The sequence below is a fragment of the Globicephala melas genome, chromosome 3, assembly GCF_963455315.2.
Source record: "Globicephala melas chromosome 3, mGloMel1.2, whole genome shotgun sequence".
Taxonomy (NCBI): domain Eukaryota; kingdom Metazoa; phylum Chordata; class Mammalia; order Artiodactyla; family Delphinidae; genus Globicephala; species Globicephala melas.
The window spans coordinates 67,039,058-67,053,468 of NC_083316.1; the positions used below are offsets into that span (position 1 = coordinate 67,039,058).

Below are 14,411 nucleotides of genomic sequence, written 5' to 3' on the forward strand. Positions count from 1 at the left end.
ACTGTACTGACTGCTTTATTTTAAAAATATTTTTGCTAGGGGAAATTTGATAATAAAACACATCCCAAAAGATGTTTAAAGAAGGTCACATAAACCTCCCTGAATGTAGAATGCTAACCTAGTGGCTCAAGTGTCAAAACAATGAATGTGTCTATGGGCCAGGTTTGTATGATATCCTATGAGAGCACCATCTGAGAGCTGGCATTTCTTTTTTTTTTTTGCGGTACGCGGGCCTCTCACTGTTATGGCCTCTCCCATTGCGGAGCACAGGCTCCGGACGCGCAAGCTCAGCGGCCATGGCTCACGGGCCCAGCCGCTCCGCGGCATGTGGGATCCTCCCGGACAGGGGCACGAACGCGTGTCCCCTGCATCGGCAGGCTCACTTTCAACCACTGCGCCACCAGGGAAGCCCGAGCTGGCATTTCTGATAGTACCAAATATGTGAATAGTCCTTCTACATTTGTAATATTAGGGACATTGTAAAACAACTGCTTCAACTTTGTAGCTTGTATGCTTGCAAATGGAAAGAATATAAGGTTTAGAAACGTTAGTTGTTTTGAGAGGAGGCTGGATTGGGGGGACATGAAAGAGAGGAGGAATCATTTCAATGTCTATATAAAAATCATTGATGGGAATAAAAGGACTTAGGTGGAGAATCCTTTGCCTTTCAAATGTAACATGATAGATTTTATAAAATCAAATTGAGAAACAGGCAAGCTTTCAATTCTGAAGGGAAAGAAGAAGAGCCTATGTATGAAATGAATAAATGTTTTAAAGAGTAGAAAGAATAAATTGGGTGTTGGATGAATAAATGTTTGAGTCTTTTGAAAGAACTGGTTAATTTCTATGAAGAAGTAAACAACATGAAAGAGTAACAGCCTGGTAGAAAGCAGCTGGAATGAGCAGCACATATTTGTCATGACTCTGATATTATGTAGATTTTTAAATGTACAGTGTAATTTTAATCCCATGTGCACAAGAATTATGATATATTCTCCTACTTCCCTGAATCCACCTTAAATTAGAATGAAGTTTAAAACACATTAAATGAGTAGCACAATCATTTCTTAAGGGGCTGTTCATATTACTGGGCCATTGGCTCATCAGTTGAATCTCCTTATTTTACATATTCCTTTAATATAACCAAAAAGTAGAAGAAATGAATAACAATTATGTCCTCATTTTCCTCTCAATTTAAGACCGACACACCTATAATGATAGGCATTGTACCAAAATCTTATATAATCAGAGATGGGAAAGCTTCAGAATGCTTATCAGTTTGAATGGTAATTTGAACAAATATTGCAATGTCTTTTATGAAATGTTATCAAAATAATTAAAAACACATGTACTTCCAATGTAGAACTTAAAACCAACAGGAAAGTTTAACTTAATTTTTTCTTCTTTTACTGACAGACTGTAAGAGTTCGGTAAAAATAGATTTTTTTCAATGTTATGCTAATGTATTTATGAGTCTATTTTAAATAAAAAAAGATTAAAAGTATGAAAAAATATTTATAAAAGGGGAACTAGAAAGCTTATTAAGTATTTATGGAGGTCTTATAATAATAGATAAGTATTTTAAGGTTTAATTAAACATGATGCCATCCTCTATTTTTTTATCAGTGCTATGTTTATGTGGAATAAGAATGAACCTATATATAAACAGGTTTCTTTATCTAGGTCTTTCCCACATGCCCCAAATATTTTAAGAAGTCTTTTTCCCCATTAATTAGATTTTATTATATAATTACCATAGTATTTTTTAAACTTTTATGAAACCAGCAAGGTTTGGATAGGAATCACTGCACTGACTACTGAGATTTATAGGATATTGATATTTTCTGGCACTCTTTAAGGAGCATACTGAAATTCCTCCAAGCCCTCAAATAACACATCATCCAGGCTATTAGCAGATTTTTTTTTTCAGTTTTGTTTGTATTTTCAGGAAAGATTAGGAGTGGCATGATGTTTTGGATAAAGCATGAGCCAAAGTATTGATGTGCTAGTTGGAAGTGCAAATAGAAATTTGGGGGTGGTTATCCCCTATCTCAGCTTAGATTTTACTTACTGTTGCTGTTATTTATTTATTTTGGAGGCAGAAGCAATTCTATGCACCACCTCGGAGGCCAGAAGGAACAGCTGGCATTTGCTATTCTTGAAAGAGGTGCCAAGGATAGAAATACGTGGCTAACTGGCAGCGTAAATGACTTTGAAATCTGTCTCAGCAGCTGTCACTGCCATGGGCACAGTACAAATACGCAAAACGTTGCTCTTCGCTGCCAAGGCCTTCTGCACTTTTGGCAGCGTATCCTCAGCAGTTCTGAGTGTGGTGTGGCTGCCTTCAAGGTAGCAGGGCTGTGTGGGTCAATGTGTAGAAAGATACTGGATCTTTCATTTCATGGCATGTTTGCCCAAGGAAAACAAAGAGAAGGCGTGGCTATCTTTGACTCACTGACTTCATGTTTGCCCTTTAATTTGATTTTGTTTTCTGGTCAAGTAAATTTTAAGAAATCTACTGGTGGTTTTGAGAATTTTGTGGTCCTTAAGAAAACATGATGTGAAGGAGGAAAGCCAAGTTCTTAGGTACAAGATCCACCAGGTGGCTCAGTTGTCTAAAGGTAATTTCACATTTATTGCTTCCTCTCTATCTGCAATATAACTTTAACAATATACTTTGTGAGCTTTAAAGACCATCAAGTGGGAGAATGTAAATGACTTAATTTTTAGATCCTATTTTTTTAAGAGCCTTTGCAATATATCTATAGATGATTAGTATATAATTTGGCAAATATGGTAAGGAAAAGGTAGATAATAACAATCCCACTATATAAACAAAAGATTAAATTTCAATAGATTAGGGGGCATTTAGTTTGCCCAAGTGGTAACTGCTGTAAACAAACATTTTACACCACCTACCACTTTAAATGGAAGATAACAATGGTTTGTCAAATACAAGCTGCAACTTTTTAACATGTACCTGGGCATGAAGCTGAGCACTTAGTAGAAACCTTATTGCAAGCTTGACTCTGATATGATGGCCTTCCCTCCACCTCTCAATCTATTCTTGCCCCAATTTCCCTTTCCAGTTGCATCCTTCTCCAGAAAAACTGTCTTCCTTTCTACTGTCTCATAGTCATTGCACCTTCCTACCTCCTGGCCTTTGCTGTCCGTCACTTGTATCACCTTTCCCTTTTCCATCTAGACCTATCAAACTGGATACCCTTTTTCTAGGTCCTACTTAAATACCAGTAGCTGGTGGAAGCCTGAGTAAGATAATGTAATATACATTTACTGTGGCTTTACACTTGAATAGGACACATTTTTAAGTGCATTATATGAGGTGTTGAGACATTTATATTAAACAGAAATGATTTGGCCTTGACTTTAAACAGCACACTGTTTAGGGAAATATCATCTGGAGGCAGACAATGAGAGAAAATGAGAAAGACTTTCGGAGACAAGCTATTTACAACTGTGACGAGAGATCAACAACTGTGACCAGGAGAAAGAAAAAAAAAGGAGGACTGGACAAAAGCAGAAACTGAATGGCGATACAAGCCCTCAAGGTCTTGGCCACCCCAGTGGGGGCTCTGGAGAGGGTGTGGCATTGTAATCTCATGTTGGCTGTGCCTTCACACCACTACCTCACCCATTCATCTGGGGAGGGCACAGCATTCATCCCGCTGAACTTCTGCAACTGAGGCAGAATCTGAGGAGCTGACAGAAATCCTTTACAATTAATTTTTCTTGTGTATTCTTTGATAGCAAGGCAGTAGAGAGATATATCACAAGATCTTCTGATTTAAAAAAATTATATAAGTAATAAAACTAAGTGCTATCAAGCACTTATATCTTAGTTCATTGGCAACATTGTTTTTTCTTCTAATTGGTATAACATTATTTGTCACACTTTACAATATTTTTAAATAGAATTTATTTTTAGAGCAGTTTTAGCTTTATATCAAAATTGAGTGGAAAGTACAGAGTTCTCTCTCTCTCTCTCTCACTCACTCACACACACACACACACACACACACACACACACAGCCTCTCTCACTATTAACATCCAGAACCAAAGTGGTACATTTGTTACAACCCATGAATTTACATTGACACATCACCACCCAGAGTCCATAGGCTACATTAAGGTTCACTTGGTATTGTAATTTCTATGGGTTTGAATACATTTATAATGATATGTGCCTACCGCTACAGTATCACACATAACTGTTTCACTACTCTAAAATTCTTGTGCTTTACCTATCCATCCCTTCCTCTCCTCTAATCCTTGGCAACCACTGTTCTCTTTGCTGTATCTATAGTTTAGCCTTTTCTAGAATGTCATCTAGTTGGAATCACATAATACATAGGTTTTTCAGGTTGGCTTCTTTCACTTAATATGTAATTAAAATTCTTCACTGTCTTTTTATGGTTTGATAATTCATTTCCTTTTAGCACTGAGTAATATCCCATTGTCTGGATGCGCCACACTTTATTTAATCACTCACCTGCTGAAGGACATCTTGGCTGCTCCCAAGTTTTGGCAATAATAAATAAATTGCCGAAACCCACACAGGTTTAGGTTTCTGTGAGGACATAAGTTTTCAACTTACTTGGGTAAATACCAAGGAGCATGGCTGCTGGACTGTATGGTAAGAGTTTGTTTGCTGTAAAAAAACTGCCAAACTGTCTTCCAAAGTGTCTGTACCATTTTGCACTTCCAGTGTGAAAAATAAACACAGCTGGATGCTAGCTAAACTGGTAAAAACAAATTTTATTTAGTAAGCACTGATAGTAGGGTAGAGAGCTGAGCTCCCTTCCCATTTGTGCAGAGGTGATAGGGTGTTTTAAAGGGAGGATGGCAGGTGCTAAGTGGGAGCTTAATAGAGTCAGAGAAGTTACAGTAAGTCCCCTACATACTAACGAGTTCTGTTCCGAGAGTACATTCATAAGTCCAATTTATTTGTAAATCTAACAAAGTTAGCCTAGGTACCCAGCTAACACAATCGGCTACACAGTACTGTACTGTAAAAGCCTCATAATACTTTTCACACAAATAATACATTAAAAAAACAAAAAATAAAGAAAGCATTTTGAATCTTACAGTACAGTACCTCGAAAAGTCCAGTAGTACAGGACAGCAGCTGGCACACAGGGGCTGGCATTGAGTGAACAGGCAAGAAGAGTTACTGACTGGAGGAGGGAGAAGAGGTGGGAGATGGTAGAGCTGAAGGATTGTCAGCAATAGGAGACGGAGGGCAAGCTGCAATTTCACTCACGCCTGACACTAACGACACAGGTTCTGGTTCCTTGCTGGATTCAATTCTATCTACCCTCTTGAAAAAATGATCCAGTGATGTCTGGGTAGTACTGTACCAGCTACATCACTGCTGCTTTTACACTTGTTTCTGGACATCCTGGGCTTGAAATAAAGATACTGTACTACTGTACTCTACAGAGTACTATACAGTAAAGTATACAAAAGCACAACTACTTGTAGAGGATGCATGCACGTGACAATGTACGCCAGACATGTGAACTAACTTACATGATTGGACATGCGAATGCACTCTCACATCTTTGAAAGTTCACAACTTGAAGGTTCGTATGTAGGGGACTTACTGTACAGAGGGTTGGTCAGTGTAAATGAGATGAGGACAGTTGTGTTTGCCAGCTGTCAGTTATTGAAGTTAGGATTCTACCCCTCCCAGGGACACTGGGAAAAAGAGGCCCGACCCTTCCTGATGATTACATTTCAAAGGAATGGTTCTCAGGTCCTTAAGAAAGATACTTCTGAGTTGTTAAAGATACATGTTCACAATTGTAAGGCATTTTAAATAAATGCTGTAGGAAAGGGGAGTCAGGGACCTATCCTCAGATGTTGGTTAGAAGGAACAGCACATTTTCCTGGCAGTGTTGAGCTTTCTCAGGCAGCCATTTAACAGAGGGGTCAGGTCGTCCTAGGGACACAGCCTTATGCTGCTAGAAGCAATGATAGATTTGGTCATTTCTCAGTGCAAAGTTTTGCATAAAGTTATGCGCCAAAAGATCTGAGGTTCTCATCAGCAGTGAATGAGAGTTCCTGTGGCACTTCATCCTCACCAACACTTGGTGTTGTCAGTGTTCTGGATTTTGGTCATTTTAATAGGTGTGATTGGTATATTGTTGCAATGTACATTTGCTCGACCACATATGATGCTGAGCATCTTTTCATAGACTTACTTGCCATCTATGTAGCTTCTTTGGTGAGGTGTCTGTTAAGATCTTTGGCCCATTTTTTATTTGGGCTACTTGTTTTCTTATTATTGAGTTTGAAGGGTTTTCTGCATATTTTGGATAATAGTCCTTTATCAGATATGTCCTTTGCAAATATTTTCTCCCAGTCTTTGGCTTCTTTTTTTATTCTTTTGATTGCGAATTTTGCAGAGTAGAAGTTTTGAATTTTATTGAAGTCTGGCTTATCAGTTATTTGTTTCATGGATCGTGCCTTTGTTGTTGTATCTAGAAAATCTTTGCCATACCCAAGGTCATCTAGATTTTTCTCCTCTGTTATCTCTAAAAGTTTTCCAGTTTGAAAAAGACCCAGGAGAGCCAGCACAACATTGAAGAAGAACAAAGTCAGAAGACTGACACTTCCTGACTTAAAGAATTACTCTAAAGCTACAGTAATCAAGAAATTGTGGTATGGGCAAAAGAACAGACAAATAGATCAGTGAAACAAAATAGAGAGCCTGGAAATAGATACAAATACAGTCCAATGATTGACAAAGACATTACAACGAGGAAAAAATAATCTTTTCAACAAATAGTGCTGGAACAACTGGATATTCACAAGAAACAAACAAAAAAGGAATCTAGACATAGAATTTACACCCTTCACAAAAATTAACTTAAAATATATATTAGATCTAAATTTAAAATACAGTTATCATCAAAATAATAGTAATCTTGTTGAATATGCCTGGCAACTTTTTCTGCCCATTGGTCCCCCACTTTCAACCTTTGGACTATTTCTTCTAACACTGGAATTATCTTGTTCCTGAATATTTGACAGGACTCTCAGTAAAATTATTTGGGTTTTTCTTCCATTTTGGCATAGATTTAAAAAATTGTTTGATATCTTGACTACTTACAGCTAATCAGGCCTTCCCTCCACCTTCCTTGAGCCAGTTTTAGTGATATTTCTCTGAACTTCGCGATTTTTACCTAGAATTTTATTTGTATAAATTTGTCCACAATTCTGTTACCTTTTAGAAATGTGTTGTGCCTACAATTATGTCATATCTTAATTTCTAATACTTACTTGTGCTTTCTTTTCTCTCATTAATTTCTGAATAGCTACTTTATTTTTATGTATCAGCCTGGGTTCTACTAGGAGTGGGTACCAAGATGGAATTAAATGTGCAAAGGTTTCATCAAGGGAAATGCTGGTGTAAGAGAAAATAGAGAGGGAGATGGTGAAGATCTAAGAGAGCCACCAGACCACAGGCAAGTCTGATTGAAAGAGAAGAAGAGATGGAGGAAAGGCTGGGTAAAGTGCCTTATACAGCTATCCAATCAAAACAGACATGGCAAGGCCTTTGAAAAGTCCCTGAGCTGAAGTCTGCCACAAGAGGAGTCCCACGTCTCCCAGGATCAGGCTTACATTATGATCCCATTTCTAACTGGGAGAAGTCCGTGGTCTTGGTGTAAACAAGACAATGATTTCAGAGCACAGCAGCTGTTACTGTTGATAGATTACATGCCCATAGGTCGAGGTATGTGAGGTGCATCCTCTTTGCTGCTGCAATTTATTTTTGTAAAGAGCTAGCTTTCTGGTTTGTTAATTCTATTTTATCTTTATTTTTAATTTCATTAATTTCTCCTCTAAACTCTATTTTCTTCCCCTAATATAGCACCTAAATTAGCATTGTCTTCTGCAGTACCATTTTTGCTGCATCTCTTGAGTTCTTATATATGAAGCTTTCATTATTTAATTTTGAGAATTTTCTAATTTTTATTATGATTTCTATTATGACCATACCGATTTAGAGATTTATTTTTAACTTTTATTACTTTTTTCTTTAAAGTTATCATTTGGTTTAGAAGTTGACACATATCTTGAAGAAAAATTACACATAAATTATCAGGGTTTTTGATTCCTCAAATACTGAATGCTTGATAACTTTGAAGTGTAATTTTTAGTCACCTCAAGCTAGTGATACCATTGTGATCCTTTCATTTTAGCTTTTATGTCCTCAGTTCAAATAGGTTTCAAGGAGAAAAACTCAAGGAGAATTTGAGGCTCACATCAATGTGTTTTTCTCCCTGTTCTTGCCTCTCCTTATATGTATATATGTACATATATGTGTATATGTATGCATGTATGTATGATATATAATACTTATAAGTTATACATATATTGAATAAAGTATACATAGTTTAAATTTATGCATTTAAACATGTACTATATATACAAACATACTATTCCATATATTTTATATATGTATACATCTATCATCTATTCTTTTATCTAATATTCACCTTGTGTTATCTTCTGTGGGGAGGTTACCTTGATATCAGCTATTCTATCATAGATATAACCCAAAATGTCATTTTTATCACATTGTCAAGCTTTCTTTGGCCTTTTTGAAAATATTCTTTTTTAAAAAAAACTGCTTAAGTTATGATTGACTAAAACACTTTTTTTAAAATATAATATTACTCCCAAATTTATTTGTAAGGTACACATTCTGTGTCTATTCTTTCAAAGGTTATCTTTGGTATTTTAACTCCATACATTATTTAACACAGGATAAATTTATTAAAGTTTTCATATTTGTAACTAATTCAAGGACTATAGAAAGCACTGTCTCTGATCATGATCCTTTTCTTGACTCACATATCCTTTAAATCAAATATCATAGTTCTATCTTTTTTTTTACCTTTTTATTTTAAGATATTAGTCATTCTTATTGCTATATTTTGTAGTCAATATATGGTTAGATTTACCCAAGTATTTACCACTTTCTTTCCTTGACATATTTTTCTTGTATGTCAGAACTTCCTTTTATATTATTTTCCTACTCCTTGAAAAGCACACTTTTGAAGATTTTTTAAATGAGATTCATTGCTGTTAAACTTTTCTACATTCCGGTATTACTAAAATTGTCTATTTCACTCAAAGTTTTAAAGATTTTTTAAAAGTTTTTTTCCAGTGGACATTTTCTCCTGGCCTTTTGAAAAATTATTCTACTGTCTTCTCATTTCTGTTTTTGTTAACTCTTAATAGGTAATTTATCATTTACCTCTTTTAACGTCTTTTCTTTGTCTTTGGTGGTTAGTATAAAAATTATATATTGATGTGTACATTTATTTTTTATTGATTCTTTTTGCATTCATTGTGTTTGCTGATTTTGAGTGCATGTCTCTCAACAGAAAATGTTTAGCCGTTACCTCTAAAATATCTCCTTTCCCTCATGTGTTAGATCTCATCTATCTTCCAAGTTTTGTAAACCCTCTATCTTCTGACACTGGTTTTGGAGGTGTATTCTAGATAATTTCTTCAGTTCTTACAGTTCACTGATTATCTCATGAACTTTTTAAAATATCTTACTTCTGAACTTCTAGTTTAAATAATTATATAAGCTTTCAAATCTAGGATTTATTTCATAATTTTAAAAACTTTTATTTTGATCACCTTTTATATTATTTTAAAATACTGGCAGATTTATTTTACATTGTGTATCCCAGACTTTCATTTCTTACTAATACTTGCCAAAATGTTGGTCCTACTACAAAGTACAAAGTAGAAAAATTATTAATTAAAATACTACTACAAAGTAGAAAAGTTACATCCTACTACAAAGTAGAAAAATTATTTATTAAAACCAAATAAAACGAATTGACTCTGCTTGATTACTATTCAGAAAAGTACAAACTGAAACTGTATTCCAGTAGGTACCCTTAAATACTTTCCTCATTAGTATGTTGCTATAATAATAGCCAGTTAGAATGATTATAAATTATTAGATGAACAACTAAAATGGTAGGTTGCATACCTAGGAATAAACCTACCTAGGGAGACAAAAGACCTGTATGCAGAAAATTATAAGACACTGATGAAAGAAATTAAAGATGATACAAATAGATGGAGAGATATACTATGTTCTTGGATTGGAAGAATCAACACTGTGAAAATGACTCTACTACCCAAAGCAATCTACAGATTCAATGCAATCCCTATCGAACTACCACTGGCATTTTTTCACAGAACTAGAACAAAAAATTTCACAATTTGTATGGAAACACAAAAGACACTGAATAGCCAAAGCAATCTTGAGAACGAAAAACGGAGCTGGAGGAATCAGGCTCCCTGACTTCAAACTATACTACAAAGCTACAGTAATCAAGACAGTATGGTACTGGCACAAAAACAGAAATATAGATGAATGGAACAGGATAGAAAGCCCAGAGATAAACCCATGCACATACGGTCACCTTATCTTCGATAAAGGAGGCAAGAATATACAGTGGAGAAAAGACAGCCCCTTCAATAAGTAGTGCTGGGGAAACTGGACAGGTATATGTAAAAGTATGAAATTAGAACACTCCCTAACACCATACACAAAATTAAAAAATGGATTAAAGACTTAAATGTAAGACCAGACACTATCAAACTCTTAGAGGAAAACATAGGCAGAACACTGTATGACATAAATCACAGCAAGATCCTTTTTGACCCACCTCCTAGAGAAATGGAAATAAAAACAAAAATAAACAAATGGGAACTAATGAAACTTAAAAGTTTTTGCACAGCAAAGGAAACCATAAACAAGACGAAAAGACATCCCTCAGAATGGGAGAAAATATTTGCAAATGAAGCAACTGAGAAATGATTAATCTCCAAAATTTACAAGCAGCTCATGCAGCTCAATATAAAAAAAAACAAACAACCCAATCCAACAATGGGCAGAAGACCTAAATAGAAATTTCTCCAAAGAAGATATACAGATTGCCAACAAACACATGAAAAAATGCTCAACATCACTAATCATTAGAGAAATGCACATCAAAACTACAATGAGGTATCACCTCACAGCACTCAGAATGGCCATCATCAAAAAATCTACAAACAATAAATGCTGGAGAGGGTGTGGAGAAAAGGGAACCCGCTTGCACTGGTGGTGGGAATGTAGATTGATACAGCCACTATGGAGAACAGTATCGAGGTTCCTCAAAAAACTAAAAATAGAACTACCATATGATGCAACAATCCTACTACTGGGCATACACCCTGAGAAAACCGTAATTTAAAAAGAGTCATGTACCACAATGTTCACTGCAGCTCCATTTACAATAGCCAGGACATGGAAGCAACCTAAGTGTCCATCAACAGATGAATGGATAAAGATGTAACACATATATACAATGGAATATTACTCAGCCATAAAAAGAAACAAAATTGAGTTATTTGTAGTGAGGTGGATGGACCTAGTGTCTGTCATACAGAGTGAAGTAAGTCAGAAAGAGAACAACAAATACCGTATGCTAACACATATATATGGAATGTAAGAGAAAAAAAAAGGTCATGAAGAACCTAGGGGCAAGATGGGAATAATGACACAGACCTACTAGAGAATGGACTTGAGGATATGGGGAGGGGGCAAGGGTAAGCTGTGACAAAGTGAGAAAGTGGCATGGACATATACACTACAAAACATAAAATAGATAGCTAGTGGGAAGCAGCCACATAGCACAGGGAGATCAGCTCGGTGCTTTGTGACCACCTAGAGGGGTAGGATAGGGAGGGTGGGAGGGAGGTAGACGCAAGAGGGAAGAGATATGGGAACATACGTATATATATAACTGATTCACTTTGTTATAAAGCAGAAACTAACATACCATTGTAAAGCAATAATACTCCAAAAAAGATGTTAACCCCTCCCCCCCAAAAAAGGTAGATTGCAAAATGATATACGGATTGTGATTCAAATTTAATGTAGAAATATATATTTTACATAGAGACAAAATGACTATCCTATGTGTACCAAAAACATAACTTGGTGTAAAGGTGATTTTCTATTTATATTGTATAGATTTATACACATAACTTTACATGTTTTTACTTGTGAAAAAACAAAAATAATTATACAAGCCTTTTAAATAAATCCTTGTGATATTTTTGACATAATGTCAGGAGATGGATACTAGATTTCTGTATTAGTTGCCAAAGAAGCACTTATCTTCCCTAGTCAATTGAATATAATATGGGAGAAATATATATGCTTAATATATTTATTATGCTTAATATAATAAATTAATGAATTATCCAACGTACATAGCACTTTGGGAAAGATAAAAATGATAAGTGCTCTTAAGGAGATTATATTCTAGTAACAAGACAACATATAAAAAAGAAAATAGAGCAAAAGACTGAGCAGATGCCATAATTGTTGTTAAAATGCAAGGCAGTATTTTCTCTTAACCTTGCTACTACTAATGAACAGAGGTAAGTCAGTTAAACTCTTTTTGTGATCTTCCCCATTTGTCAATGTCATTGCTCTCCTACCTAATTCATGGTGTTGTGAGATAAAATTTGGTCACACACAAAGTAGTGCCTTACAAAAATTTAAAAAAAAAAAACATTTGTGTTAGTGGATGCATTACTGACTATTCTAGCGGAGAAGTCATTTAAGTGTTGTTTTATGTCTCAGATGGTGAACATGAGTTGAAATTATTCTTTTTAAATAACCTTATGAATACATGTGGGAAGGATGACAGAGGACAGGTAGGTAGTCTCAGTGCTCTCTGTTCACAGACTAGAAGTCTAATTTCCAATGGCTGTTTTGATTTTTTTTTTTCGTTTTTACGAAGTAAACTGGAAAAGATGAAAGGATCGTCATAATTACTGGGAAAACAATGTGTCTACAATCTAAAACCACATGTACCTAGGTAGGGCTTTTTGGCTTGGTGAAAGTCACACCATACCACAACTCATGGTCGTTAGGGACCCTATGGGCAAATGTGCATGGTGGTCAAAAAACCTCTTGAGAGAAAAGGGTTGATAGTTTCCCACTTTCTTTTTTCAGTTTCATGGTCACTGATATATTTCTAGTCATTGGCAAGGAAGGGCTTTACTGACACTGACGAGCAGAAAAGGGTACAAAAGTTCCACTATGTGAAAGGCTGTCAGTGGACTTTGTTGGGGACCAGAACTCAATATGTTGCTTGGATTGTCACGGGAAAAGGCATTATGGAAAGCATGACATTTGGCTAAATCCTGAAATATTTCCTGAAATCTATAGGTAATGAACATATGTTTGATCACTTAATAAGAACAACATGTAGGGTCCCAGCAGCTCGTGCGGCGCGAGAGCGGCAGCGACCAGGCAGCCCAGCTTCGCGAAGGTTCTCGGAGCACCGACGCCAGCAGGCACTCGCCTAGTGCCCGCCCAGCCACCAGGATGCTCAAGAGCAAGGTCAGCTCTGCCGAGGGCGCGGTGAAAGAGAGCCCAAGAGGAGATCCGCGAGGTTGCCAGCTAAACAGGCTCCCGCAAAAGTGGAAAAGAAGCCAAAAAAGGCGGCAGGAAAGCATAAATCTTCAGACAAAAAAGTGCAAACAAAAGGGAAAAGGGGAGCAAAGGGAAAACAGGCCGAAGTGGCTAACCAACAGACTTAAGACCTACTTGCAGAAAACGGAGAAACTAAAAAGGAGGAGAGCCCAGCCTCTGATGAAGCAGGAGAGAAAGAAGCCAAGTCTGATTAATACCACACACCCGGTCCTATCAGTGGTCCCTGTCTCCCTTCTTGTATAATCCAGAGGAATATTTTTATAAACTATTTTGTAAATCCAAGTTTTATAGTAGCTCTAGAAACATTTTTAAAAAGGAGGGTATCCCACCTCATCCCATTTGTTAAGTGTAAATGCCTTTTTTTAAGAGGTGAAATCATTTGCTAGTTGTTTATTTGTTGGTACAAACAGAAAATAGTGGGATATTGAATATAGGAGGCGTTGATTGTCTTCGGTGTCAGCTTAAGATTCCATAGATGGGGGGGGTAGCTTTTATATCCTATAAAACAAAGCATACTAAATGGTAGTTTGGAGTCAGTTGTGCATTTAATGTCTTAAACACTTTAAATTACTTCTCTTCTCATGTTGTTTTTGGTAGGATTGTTTCCTAAAGCAAACCACTCACCCCTTGATCTTGGTTCTCCTTGTCAGAATTTCGTGCACTCTGTAACATCTTTGCTCATGGTAGTCCAGTTCTTCTAGTAACTTTGTTAATGTGTTGTGAACGATTGACGATTTGAGTATGTAGTGTATATGATATTAAATTGTGAATTAGTGGGACTTACGATGTAACAGCATATCAATATTTGAAGATATTGGTACTTGATATCCTGTTAAGGAAAATTTGCCTCCAAAT

At 36.2% G+C, this 14,411-nt stretch overlaps 1 pseudogene; it reads left to right on the forward strand.

Annotated features, from left to right (window-relative positions):
* The first annotated feature begins 13,448 nt into the window (after positions 1-13,448).
* On the forward strand, positions 13,449-13,750 carry LOC115845158 (non-histone chromosomal protein HMG-14 pseudogene; annotated as a pseudogene).
* Positions 13,751-14,411: the final 661 nt, after the last annotated feature.